Source organism: Ambystoma mexicanum, chromosome 2q, assembly GCF_040938575.1.
Source record: "Ambystoma mexicanum isolate Mex_15411 chromosome 2q, UKY_AmexF1_1, whole genome shotgun sequence".
Lineage (NCBI taxonomy): Eukaryota > Metazoa > Chordata > Amphibia > Caudata > Ambystomatidae > Ambystoma > Ambystoma mexicanum.
Window position 1 is genome coordinate 435,490,789 of NC_090924.1, and position 13,915 is coordinate 435,504,703.

Consider the following 13,915-nt stretch of genomic DNA (forward strand, 5'->3'; position numbering starts at 1 on the left):
CTTGGTCCCATGTGAAGTTAAAAACCCTCTCTCTGACCAAAGTCTCCCAAAGTTGTGAGCCACCCCAAAAGCATACTGACTATCAGTATATATATTCACCGTTAGCCCTTCGGAAAGCTCACAAGCTCGGGTTAATGCTATAATCTCTGCGGCCTGCGCGGAGTTATGTGTAACTCGCTTGGTCTCTACAACCGTGCTTAATGTAGTGACTGCATAAGCAGCTATGGATGTACAATCCGGAAGTTTGAAACAGGAGCCATCACAAAATAGCTCACCTTGCGCATTATCCAAAGGAGTGTCCTTAAGATCAATTCTGTCCTTCGTTTCTTGTTCAGTAGTATACAGGCAGTCATGTGACTCATCATCACCACAAACAGTATTTTGCGGGAAAGGTAGGAGTTCAGCCGAATTAAGAACACAACACCTCCTAATTTGTATGTGGGGAGCAAACAAAATCAATTCATATCTCGTCAATCGTACGGAAGTGAGGTGTTGCGTTTGAGTTTTGTTCAATAGAACATCTACAGAGTGAGGCACCATCAGGGTTAGATCATGGCCTAGGACCATTCCCTCACTCTGTTTTACAGACGCGGCAGCAGCAGTGACAGCTCGCAAACATCTTGGCAAAGTGCATGCGACAGGATCAAGGGCGGAAGATTAGTAACCGCACAGCCTATTCTTCCCTCCATGTTCCTGCGTTAATACAGCCAAAGCACATCCATCACATTCATGCACAAACAACACAAAGGCCTTGTTATAATTTGGTGTACCCAAACCCGGTGCAGAGCATAATGCAGTCTTGAGAAGCTCAAATGATTGTTGATGTCCCAATTTCCAGGCAATGGCAAAGAAATGCCCTTCTTTGTCAAAGCCAACATCGGTTTTATCACTAGTGAAAAGTTTGGGATCCATAACCTACAGTAAGAAGCCATACCTATTAAGGCTCTGACTTCCTTCTGTGTATTTGGGACAGACATGCCAGAAATGTGTTTTATTCTTTCAGGTGTCAATCTTCTTCCCTCCTTTGACAGGAGGTAGCCTAAATAGGCGACCTCCTGGCAACAATATTGAAACTTTTTAAGCAAAGCTTTGTGATCATGCTTAGCTAGATGGATGAGCAACAATACAGTGCCCTCTTTACACGAGCTCTCAGAATCTGCTGCTAAAAGCAAGTCGTCAACGTACTGAAGCAGCGTACAACTAGGGGGTAATTCAAGAGTATCAAGCTGTTCTTTGAAGGGCCTACTATAAATGCTAGGACTCTCGGTGTAACCTTGAGGTGCACGAGTAAATGTGAACGAGCGTCCCCCTAAGGTGAACGCGAACAAATATCTACTGTCCTTGTGTATAGGAATACTGAAGAAAGCATTCTTCAGCTCCACAACACTAAAGTAAGTAGCCATAGCTGGAATCATAGTTAATATCGTCGTCACATCAGGCACAATTGGAAATTGTGGAGCGACAACTCTATTGATGGCACGCAAATCAATTATAAAACGAAACGGAATAGCATTATCACCTTTTTTGTACACGGGTAAGATCGGACTATTGCACAAACTTCCTGTAATCTCCTCAATCACCCCACGATGCACAAAATCGGAAACAATGCTCTTCAAAGCTCGCTCACCTTCAACCGAGATCTTATACTGCGGGATACGTGGCAGCTTAATACCATGTTGCAAGACTATTCTAACAGGCTCAATCTGTAGAACACCGACATCATTGTCGTCAGCCGTCCACAATCACTCCGGGACATTACTGAATTCTGGTGGCAAAGGTCTAGTCAAAAATTGTGAAACAGAAAACTGCTGTGGTGAAATCGTCAAACGCACTCCATCAGATGAACAATGAATTACCGCATTTAATTCCTTCAACAGATTCAACCCCAACAAATTCTCTCCACAATTCGAAGTCAAAAGAAATGGACAATGCTCCGTAAAGGGACCGAAAGAAATAGGTACCGGCGAAGAAACCGGACAAATGACTGGTGTGCCAAAAAACCCTACGGAGACATTGGTTTGCCCTGACAGTGGAATGTTTGGAACCCGAGAACGATCAATGGAGCACTTCTGAGCTCCAGTGTCTATCAAGAACTGATGTTTCCTATTTCCCACTACCATTTCAACGTAGGGACCTTTCTGACTAACGGGAATAGGTGTAGGTTCCAAACCCTGCTTCGGGCAATCCTAACGAAACAGAATATCATCAGATGGAAGCTCCTCAGAGAGGTAAGCAGCAGAAGGGTGATCGAATATGTTTCTAGTATCCACACTCGAAGTCTGATTGTCCTGTGAAAAAGGTTGCTGAGGATCCTGTGAAAACAGACCTCTACCAAGGCCCCCGACCCCGGGGCGACCTCTGGGTGTTATTCGCAAATGTGTTATTCGACCTCTGTCGAAGGACGGGGCATTGTGCACGCCAATGACCCTCCTGGCGACAATAGGCACACTGGTTAATGTTCACAGGACCCAAGGGCACGTTCCCTTGTGGAACATACTGGCCTCTAATCTGCAAACTACCCCCTCTGGGGCCTCTAACAATTTGTTGTAAGAATACTTTAGTCTTTAAGTCTCCTTTTCTCTTTTCTACTCTATCTTTTTCATTATTGACACGGTTCTCGTAGTACTGAGTCATGTGCAGTACTTCTGATTGGGATTTCGCCTGCCAAGCGCTCTCGGAAGACATAATCTGTGACTGGATGTCAGGCAGCAATCCACGCACAAATTTGTCTGCAAATAACCTTTTCCCAGATTCTGTGCCTAAATCCTGTCCACTGAAGTCCGAGAATACTTGTTCGAACCGATTAAAGAACTCGGCGGCATCCTCAGATTTTCATTGGACACAGGCCGTAAACTTGTCCCAAATAATTCTTTTTTTGGGAATTATAGTTTTTAATTTCGCAATGATTCTGTCAGGCAAAGTGAGTATCACCTGAGGCGGTCTATTGTTCTAACCTGCTTCCACAAATCTACGGGCAGGAGTACAGGGAATAACAAGTCAATATCACCTAGGGTGAACACTGAGGACTGCATGATGGACTCTATCTCTTTATAGAATCCTGTCGGATTTTTCCTAATGTCGGGAATAGTGTTAATAGTGTTCACTTTCTGTCGTGAAAACGGGACATGAACAAACTGCGATACATAATGTGCAGGAATGTCCACAGCAGCTATACCTGCTGCAGCATTAGCGGCAATCTCAACTTTTGGGACAAATGTCGGAGGTACCTCTCTCATAGGCAACTGAGATATAGGCAACTCCGAACGCTTACTAAGCAACAGAGCTAAGTCGAGCGCTAAAGCAGTCGAAGAAGTGTCAAGTGAAAAAGCTCTCTTATAAATACCCAGTAACTCTGTGGAACAACTAACCTTCTTCCTCACACATTCATCCTGCAGGTACTCTACCATTACCTGAATCACCTTCCTCTGCATTTCTAGCGTATATTGACTGTATGTGTCATATACCTCAACCGGAGTTATCGATAAATCCGAAATCCATCTAATCGCATCTCTTGTACAAATTTGTTCCTCCTCAGATGGCCATTTACGACACGGAAAAAATTGTTTCTGTACATACATACTCTCTTCTTCGTCATCCTCATTCCGTAACTTCTCCAAATCTCTCCTATACTCAAATAACCTCTCGACATGCTCATGTACTTTCTACACAGTATCTCTTGATAGTGCTAAAGTATTCAGATTCTCAGCCCTTGTGGGAGATCCACATTATTTAATTTACCCCACATTACGCATAAATGAATCCCTAAACCTTCAATAAAAACATTTTTCTCAGGAAAATTATTCATATTAGACAGTGTGGCAAAAACATTAGCTCGATCATCTCTCTCCATACAATGCTTAGCCCATGCAAACAAATCCCACTTTTTATCTGTAGGAACAGTATTACGAGTAACAACCTTCGACCCCGCACCCCGATCAACTATAGTCGGTACAGAACCACTTGGGAGTGGAGGTGCAGGCAGATTCAATGGAGGTGTTATTACTGGTGCAATGGGAAGAGGTAGTAGAGCAGGCGGAGGAACAACAGCCGGAAGAATAGGATCAACAGGTTGAGCAGGGAGAGCAGGAATAACAGCAGGAAGAGGCAAAGCAACAGGAAGAGGATCATACGGAGGTGGTGCAGAGGCACCAGGCCTTCGCTCGTTTAACAATTTGTCGAGAAACTTGTCAGAAACATGAAGGTCTTTAGAAGGATAGATTTTCTGAATACCGAGTGAGAAAGCCCTATCCATATTCCTAACTGACTCAGACTGTTTGTCCGGATCATATAACGCCTTTTCAGCGTTCGTTTTATGACGGCGCGCATGTTTTTCCCTACTCTTAAGCTGCTGCAACGCTTCTTTTTTCCAATTCTGTAGAACATCAAATGCTGCGGGTCTGGCCTTTTTCTTTAACAAGGCCGATTCTAAGTATTCAATACGAGGGATCTCAAAACTACCATTGATTGGCCACTGAAGTTCGGAGGCCTGTCTGGTTTGTCTCTGCCAAATATCATTAAATACTACACTTCCAATGCCATGTTTACAATACATAGTAAACGCCGGCGACCCCTCCTGTGGTGCCGGGCGGCTAAATTCCAAAGATTGTCGATCGCTGCGGAATAATGCCCTAAAGCAGCTAGACAATTTCCCAGGCATTTCTCAAAAACTTGGTGTTACCTGGTCAATAATTGTGTCTGCAGATACAATGCGCCAAATTCAAATTGTCAGGGTTAAATTAAGAGTCGGATCACGACTCACCTGACCAAACCTAAGGAGGACCGTACGGTTTATCAAAGAACTTACCTAACGAATTTTACCTTGTGTTTGCTGATTTCGGCAAATCTGCCCGGCTCAAAAGTGGACCCTCGTCAAGATGCCGTCTCAGACCGCACGGCTATCGTCCAAGGATCGGATCGTGCAGCGCTGTAGAGGTGTCGCGTCTCGTTCAGTCGGGCCCGTAGTATCACACCGTCCGATCCTGGTCCCATAGCATGCGTCAACCTTCAATGGTCCGGCATCAATCTTGAGGGTCCATATTCGGGCGACAACTGTGAAAAGAGAAAAATAATATGAGGCCGGGAAACCCAAAGGAAACACACCAAACACCGGTTACAAAGGAACATACAAAGTACTTTATTTTAAGGTCAAGCAATGACAGAGTCAATGACAGATCGGATAGCTATCGGCCCTCAGTACAACACAACCAACTTCAATGGGGTTCGATTTATTCAGTGAGAGACTGTACATTGGGACATTCAGGCTTTTATACATTTCTCCAGCCTGTTGTCCAACCCCTTTGCGGGTTAACCATTCCATGAATGTATTACTGGTCTAGGGTCTCTGCCAGGTCAACTTTAATGTATTCATCAGTATGTGCATAGATCAGTTCTGTTGATACAAGTAATACATTTACACACAGGTCAACAGAAGGACAAGGTCTCAGTTCACGACCCTAACAAGTGGCCTTTAGGCAAGTTATACATTAGCTGTACGAAGGTCATGTCGATCAGATTCTGTTCGGAATAGCATCGTCCACCATTTTGATGTGCAGGGTGACTTTTACACAGCAAGAGAACCTAAAATGGCGGTTTGATTCAAGATGGCGTCCTACATCAATTTCTAAGGTCAAGAGCTTGCTGTAGAGAGTTATTCGCGTACAGTTTTAAGCAACTTGGTGTAGGCCAATATACATACAATTGTTTACAATAGGAGGCATCATTTAATATCCAGTTTGACACACTCAACTGTAAAACACACTGCCTTCTCCAAATCTTAGGCAGCAGAGATCTGATAACACTCTTTCAACTAACATAACATAGAAGATGACAGTCTTAAACTAATAGAGAGGAAGCAATATCTTTCTAATCCCTGAAACCTTAAAAATGTCCTTATAATGTTATGGAGCCGAAATTCGGGACAAAATGGAGGTGAAGGGGCGTAGGGGTGAAGGGGCGTTGTCTGGAGGAGGTGGACAGTTTGTTAAAGCTGCGGAATCTGATAAAGCTGCAGAGTCTGGCAGAGGTGGAGTAAAGTTGGGGGGTCAAATGCCCTGATTTGGTCCTAGGGCAGCAGAAAGACTAAATATGCCACTGAACACCCATAGGATGCATCTAAGGATTTGTGCACAATGGGACGAGCCTGCCACACATGAACCCTCTCATAATAATAATTACTTGGTACCATGTTGCAAATAGCCCTGTCGGTGAAACAGGGGAGCATGAGTGTCATGGCAGCATCGTTGTCTTTCCTTGACATCGTGAAAACATTTTTAGGTGTTTGACCCAAAAACCTCCTGTGGGTGCCAAGAGCACCAGCACCTCCACATTAAACTCTGATATTCAAACATTGGGAATTAATAAGTTCCCCCTAGCAAACCGCCTGCAGAGCCCTACCCACGCTACCTTTCCATGAAAAAGTCTGCAGGGAGTGTGCACCCCTGCAGGTCCGCAAAGAGACCCCAGTATACTCCTCATGTGAAATGGCATATTTGGCAGGTTGATCGTTTACTGCACCTTACTGGGAGACAGATTTAGGTGGGCACACAATAGACAGCTTAACCCTTCACTAATAACTTGACCCGCCTCTTACCTGTCTCCAAACCCTGTTCCCCTGGGTTCAAGATCACCCCGGTGTACCTTTCTAGGAAGGTTGTATGGTAGGAGGATAGGACAGGCAGGTTTCCCAAATACCCCTAAGGAGAAAACACAAGGTTAGAGTAACTGGAGCACAAAAGGAAAGGCAGGCAAAGGAATGCTGGTGTATGGTTCTTTAGTTGTTGAAACCTTACTTTTTCTCTACCAGTACACCAGCAGGGTTTTGTGAGTTTTTTATGTAAAAATGACCTTAAACCTAGCCGCTGCGTAACTAAATAAATAAAATACACAAATATAAAAAGAGCCTGTTAAAAATATAAAAGTGTCTTTTAAAAAATATAGGAAGTCTAACCGATGCACAGTATTAAAAACTATTTATAATGACCTTACTTGCAAGACAACCTGGCCAGGGTTGTCTCAAGGTCCTTGTTTCTGCCGGTATCTGGATGTTCATGGCTGGTGTCACGCCCTGCTGGCAATGGGCAGCAGCAGCAGCCACTCTCATACAATGGTCCTGGCAGTGGGCAACAGCAGCAGCAACAGTGTGTGTGGGGCCCAAAGTTTTTATATGGGCTGGGCTGCATATGTCAAATGCAGCCAAGCACTCAGAGGCAATGTGGGGGCCACGCACTACTCTCTCCACCTGGGCCATGTCTGCCAGGTGTGGCCCAGCAAGTTTAGGTGGGCCACCTGAAAGAGGGTGGCCCTTAATTTAAATTCAGCCTCCAGGAGGGTTAAAACACATTTTGGGCGCTATGTGGAGTCAGTAAAGATGCCAGAGGCCCAGTGGTGATGGGATGCCACCTGGAGGATGGCTGTGCGAACAAACGCTCCCCTGCTAGTCAGGGGAGCACCAGCATGAAGGCCCAGGCTACGGTGGTGAATGACGCTGAGCAGAGCGCCTTTAATCCTTTATCAGGGTTTTACCGTTATCCCAGGTGCTCCGCTCGCACTGACATCAGTCTTTTTGGGCACATACAAGGGTCCTTTACTCTTTTTTTTTCTTATTATTATCCCCTGCTCTAGAGAAGGACGGACCAAAGACTGAGAGGAACGGACTGGAACCTCACACTGGACCCCTGGTGTATCATATGTTAACTTAATAACAGGTCTGCTCTCCCTGGTGCTACGACAGAGAGCAGTCGGGATTTCATCTAGGTTTTTCCCCAGACTGTGCAGTGTGCTCTGCACCAGGTCGGGGACCCTATCTTCCAGTGGAGGAATGGGTAAGGGTTCCTCTGCCACATCCACTGTAGCAGGGGTAATTGGAGCACAATCGGGAGCAACCTCTGAAGGAATACTCTGAGGATGAGGTTCAGGTTCCCTAGAAGTGGGATCTGGCTCTGTGGGTGTATAGACACACACAAGTGTCTGATGTAATGATTGGTCTGGGTAGATGTCAAACTGCTCGCTGTCAGTGTCTTATCTGGCTTCCGGCTGACCTTCTGATGTTCTCTAGGCCTCTGTAGCTGGCAAAACTTCTGGGGATTGAGCCTTTGAAGGATCCTATTTGGCACTTTCAGTGTGGAGTCACAGCTGTCTCGTCACCGGCCCCTTGGCCAGTTCTTCATCGGTCATCTCCGGTGTCATCCCAACCTCATCCCTGACTAGGAGCAGGTGGTTGCGGTGCAAGGTCTTGATATTCTTTGGCCGTCCTTCCTCTCGCAGTTGGTAGACAGGGAGCTCTCCCAGCTGACGCTTCGTGATAAAAGACTGATACTTCCACTTGTTGCCTATCTTATTTCGTCCCCTCTTTCCCAGGCTGTGGATCAACACACAATCGCCAGGTAGAAGAGCATGAAACCTGAGCTTTATGTTGTAGCAGCTTTTGTTCCCTTCCACTGTCTTTTCTGTGACAGCCTGGGCGAGCTGAAATGATTGCTCCAGTTGAGGCTTGTGCTGTTAAACAAAGCTGGAGTAGTTCTCGCTGCCTGTCCCGCCTGCGAACACTCCAAAACACAGGTCTACAGCCAGCCGGACTTCCCTTCCAAACATATGATGTAAACCTTGTGGCATAATTCTTCGTACAATTGTATGCATGGGTCAGGGTGGCCACATGCTTACACCATCTGTTCTTCTCCTGTGGCCTCAGGGTGCCCAGCATGGCCAAGAGGGTACGATTAAACCTCTCCACTTGGGCATTCTCCTGAGGGTGATATGGAGTTGTACAGGTCTTCTTTATGCCAACCAGCTCCAGAATCTGCTTGATGAGTGTCGATTCAAAGTGTGGTTCCTGGTCAGAATGAATCCTGGCTGGCCAGCCGTAGTACACAACGTATTTTTCCCAAAACACACGGGCAACAGTGGTGGCATGTTGATCTTTAGTGTGAAACACCAGCGCATACCGAGTGAAGTGGTCTGTCACCACCAGGATGTTCTGTACTCCTCGCCTGTCCATCTCCAGCTTGAGAAAGTCAATCAGATGAAGTCCATGCCACTGGGACCCTGCAGATGATGAAGATAGGCTGCAGCATGAGCCGTGGTCTTCCTGGTGACACACCTGGTGCAGTGCTGGCAATAATACTCCACATCTGCTGCTAGTCTGGGGCAGAAAAACCTTGAGCAGACCAACTAGAAGGTTCTGTTGCTGCCAAGATGCCCGTGCTGGTCGTGGTGTGCATACAATACAGCTCGATGGAATCTCTGTGGCAAAACCAGGCAATGTAGTAGCCAGTCTCCAACTTTGCTTTCCTTGGACTCCACCCTTCTGCACGAGCGTCTTCCACTCCTTCAGCATTGCAGCTTACTCTGGGTCATGAAGGACGTCTCTGGACATATTTGCTCCTGTGGTCTTAGATTTCAGGACCAGAGCGATTCCAGGATCTCCTAGCTGTGACTTACAGATCTCATCTCGGGTCAGACACGGCATGCTCAGATACCTCCAGAATGATGCAGTAGACGGCGGCTACTGCCTCAGCTGAGGATCCCAAGCAATCTGTGCTTCTGGCTCCTGCTGACTTGCAGCCTGGCAGATCACTCTGACTCCTGCTGAAGACAACTCCTTCCATAGGGTCGATCCAGCTGTATCATCCGGCTGAGCAGGAAGCCTCCGATAGAGGGCATCGACATCAATGTTAGTTTGCCCAGGTCTGTACTATAGACTGAAGTTGTATGCTGACAGTGAGGCAAGCCAATGGTGTCCGGTAGCATCCAGCTTGGCTGACTTCAACACATATGTAAGGGGGTTGTTGTCCGTCCTCACTGTGAAGGTGGCCACTTAGAGGTAATCATGGACCTTCTTTGTAACAGCCAACCTCAATGCCAAAAATTCCAACTTGTGGACTGGGTAATTATTCTCCGCTGAATGCAGGCTTCGGCTGGTGAAAACGACTGGTCTCGTCTCACCGTTGGTCCCCTGGTAGAGAATAGCTCCCAATCCCTGCAAACTGGCGTCCACAGTCATGCAGAATATAAGGTAACTGCAGATCCAAGTAGGCCAGAACTGGTGCTGTGGTGACCGTCCACCTGCAGGCATCAGTCAATCAAACACTCACCAAAGGGCTCCCATGGAGGATATTGATGATCTGCAGAGTTGGAAGTGTGCTTCTGGTTCATCTGTGTAGGTGGGTACCCGTTGGTGAGGTCCACAAGTGGTCAGGCAATGTTGGCGAATCCCAGGAAACTCTGTAACTCCTTGAGGGTTTGAGGTCTTGGCAGGTGAGGAGGACATCCATCTTTACTGGATCCACGACGATGCCATCTGTGGAGACGATGTGTCCGATGTACTTGACACTTGTCCGGCAAAACTGGCACTTGTCCACACTAGCCTTTAGCCCTTGCTCCTGCTGGCGATCCAGCGCCTTCATGAGCCTCCTGTTGTGTTCTTCAAGGATCCTCCCGAACACTATGATGTCATCTAGGTGCACCAGTACCTCCAGGATGTTCATGTTGCCGACTGGCACAATGGAGATTCCCAGAGGCATCCTGATGTACTTGTCAAATCCCAAGGGACAGATTAAAGCTGTCTTCTCATGATCCGTCGGCTGCATCAAGATCTTGTAGTAGCCACTATGCAAGTCCAGAACCTAAACCAATTACTGCCAGTCAGGCAGTCTAGTGCCTCGTCCAGTGTGGTGTACTGGTCTGGTATAGTACAGGTGTTGAGTCGACGGTAGTCTGTGCACATCTGGACATCCCGAATTTTCTTCGGGGCGATGACAATGGGAGAGGCATAGGGGCTCCTGGACTCCTGGATAATCCCTGCCTACAGAAGATCATCCAGATGATGGCATACATCCTCCAAGTTTACTGGGGCCAGGCATTGCAACTGCTCCCTGAAGTTAGTATCATCAGACACCTGGATCCGATGTTCAACTCCGTGGGCCTTGCCAATGTCCCAGGGGCTTGTGGAGAATGCCTCGGCGCACAGGGCGAGCTGCTCTCTCAGGTGTTCCTTGTGCCTCTCCAATACTGGGGAATCTCCAAAGCTCAAGTTCTTCATATCCAATACCATCTCGGATGAGCTGCTGGCAACACTCGCTGGGGGCTACAGATGCGGCCAGGTGGAACTGTCCAATGATGATGAATCCTGGTACACCGATGGCCCTATTGGCCACATTAATGACCAGTACCTTGATGGTCTTCAGGTCCATTCCATCCGTTGTCACCAGGGTCCACTGTACCAGTAAACTCCCTGGGAGAACTCCATGTTCTGGTGCCTCCATCACCAGACATCTTGGTTGTTTCTCCAACCTGAATCGCTCTCTGCCAGGAACCATCACAGTGGCATGTGCCGGGATTGTGATCTGCCTGAACCGGGTGGTACAAACATCTGAAATGGGTCCATCAGGTGGAGCTCTGGACCGGATGCTTCTCTGCAAGCACACGTGTTGGCACATGGGTGCATGGGCAACGCGCTGGTATATCGTGGTCCAGCCATCTCCAGACATAATGCAGCCAGTGCGACGAACATCAAGGAATTTGTTCCAATCACCACCGCTGTTGCGGAATCATCACTCCGACCGCTGCAGACCAGAGCCAGTGTGTTGATTGGAGTGTTAGCTCCAGCTACATTGTGTAAACTGCAGTCTGACCCGGATGTACCCCAGATACTTGCAAGGGTTGTCTTCCACGCCGAGAAGGTTCAGCCCAGCCAAGGGCTTCAATCGAATATGCATCAGGTGTTTTCTGTAGATTGGCTCATAAACGATGGTCACCTGTGAGCCGCTATCCAGAAGCGCTTGTGCCTGTCGACCAGTGCTGGCAATTGTCACGGTGGCTGGTGGTCCTACGGGCCCTCCGGGTATTGCCCATGATATTCAGGTGCTGCCCTTGCTGGTAGCTTGACTACAGGTGATCTTCCTCTCGGGTGAACTAGCCGTTCTCGGTGGATGCTGGTTCACAGATGACTTGCCCATGGGTCGTGTCACTGCAGTCTTGGGCCCATCTGGTGGCGCAGACTTGTTGGCTATCACCTCTACGCGGTTTGAGCATGGTAGTATTGAGGATTCAGGTGCTCCGCTTCCTGGTCCTCGCTGGCGTTTCCCACCATCGCGTGGGTTGGACTAGTCAAGGCCTGGAACCTTGCAGCGACTTGGATGTAATCCGGTGGGTTTGTGTACATACAGAAGATGTGGTCCTCCTGTCCACACCTGTGGCAGAACTGAAGCTGGTGTTCTCTCTCTCGGGATGGTGGTGTAGAGCCTCTTCCACGCTTTAGTGGCCTGGATGTCATTACAGGCAGTGGCTTGGCAGGCACCCCCTGCAGTGGCATCAGCTGGATGTCTCAGATCATACTCCTGGGCAGCATATGGAGACACCAGTTGACTTAGTAAACTGTCAGTGCTTCCTCCATCTCGCCCTCCAGAGTATGTACCTCTCGGACCAGGAGATCAAAGGGTGGTAGTTTCTGGGTTAGTTCTTGGAGTTGTAGCTGCAGAAGTAATAGTGGCAGCAATTTGGCTCTGTGCATGACCTGTTGCAGCCTGACCAGGTTGAGGCTGTTTGGCTCAATCCCCTTTCCGGTGCAAAGCCAGCTGAAGAATTGGCTCAGTCCTGGCAAGATATTCAGAGAGACTCTCACCCTGGTGGAAGCGGGTGGTGTAGTACTTCATCGTCAGCTGCGCACCACACTCAGTGGCACCAAACACTCCATCCAGTGTGTACATGATGTCCTTCGCAGTGGGGTCTGGATGCGTGGCATGGAGCACCTGGATGTCGCTCAATGCAGGACCGTGCAGACTTTCAATGACACAACGCCTCTTCTCCCGGCCTCTAGCTCTCCAGTTGTGTATTATCTGATTGGTCTGGTGCTCCCAAAGTTGGTATTCCTCTTCACCCCCCGGGGTTGGTTTCTCCCCCGAGAAGGGTCTCGAGCAGACATAGGGGCCATGCTCAGATGGTGTTGTGATGGCCTTGTGTAACACGTCCTTGAAAGCATCCACCATGGAGGAAGCGATCAGTTTGGCACCTCTATCCTCTGGAATAGCACTGGCATGAGCTCTAGGCCATGGTAAGATAGGGGTGCTTACAGGCACAACCATGATGGCATCTGCACTGGGTGCTGCAGGATGATGGGGCACAGTGCTTGGCAAGGCAGGATTTGGGCTAAGCACAGGTGGTGTGACTGGTGCACTAGCCTGCAACTCTGACCATGTGTTCAATGCCCAGAGAGGATAGGACACTCTTGCTTTTCACTCGTTCTGTTCTTACACCAATGTCTCTCACTCACACCCCTGCTCCCAACTTGTGAGCGGGGACAAAGCACTCCAGGGTCACTCACTGGTCTTGATGTGTGCCTCTGCTCCCCACTCGTTTCACAGGACTTCTACTGCTCTAACTCGTCACGACATGGCAAACCTCTTTAGTAAGTTTTCGTTCACGCCACCAATTGGAGCACCTCTTGCTCTGGAGGCCCACTCGTGCATGCCAGCCATAAAAGATAGGCTCACAGGTGCACGGCTGCCACCCGAAACAGCCTCCTGCATGCTTCCTGCTGCGCAGCCTCTGCAAAACGGGTCAAAAGGGGGAACACCTTCTCTCTGCATGCTTCCTGAGGCAAGACCTCTGAACTTCAGGTTTTTGGGGATATGGACCTTCTTAGGACCGGCAGCGGGTTTCTGCCCTGAAGTTGTCCCAGTGTCCTCTCTTTCTTCCAGCTTCCATCTGGGCTGCCAACTCAAGCTACCTGCTTTCTGCTTTTGACTTCCTCTGCTCTTCACCAGTCTTCTTCTCTATGGCATGCACCTGAGGGAGCCTTTTAAGCCTCTGAGTCTCCCTCAGGTATGGGTCATCTGCACTAATAACCTCACCACTCCTGCAACATTATGCCTCTTCAGCCCTCTTCCTTGTCCCAGGACTTAGGGAATTCTGGGGCTTGAAG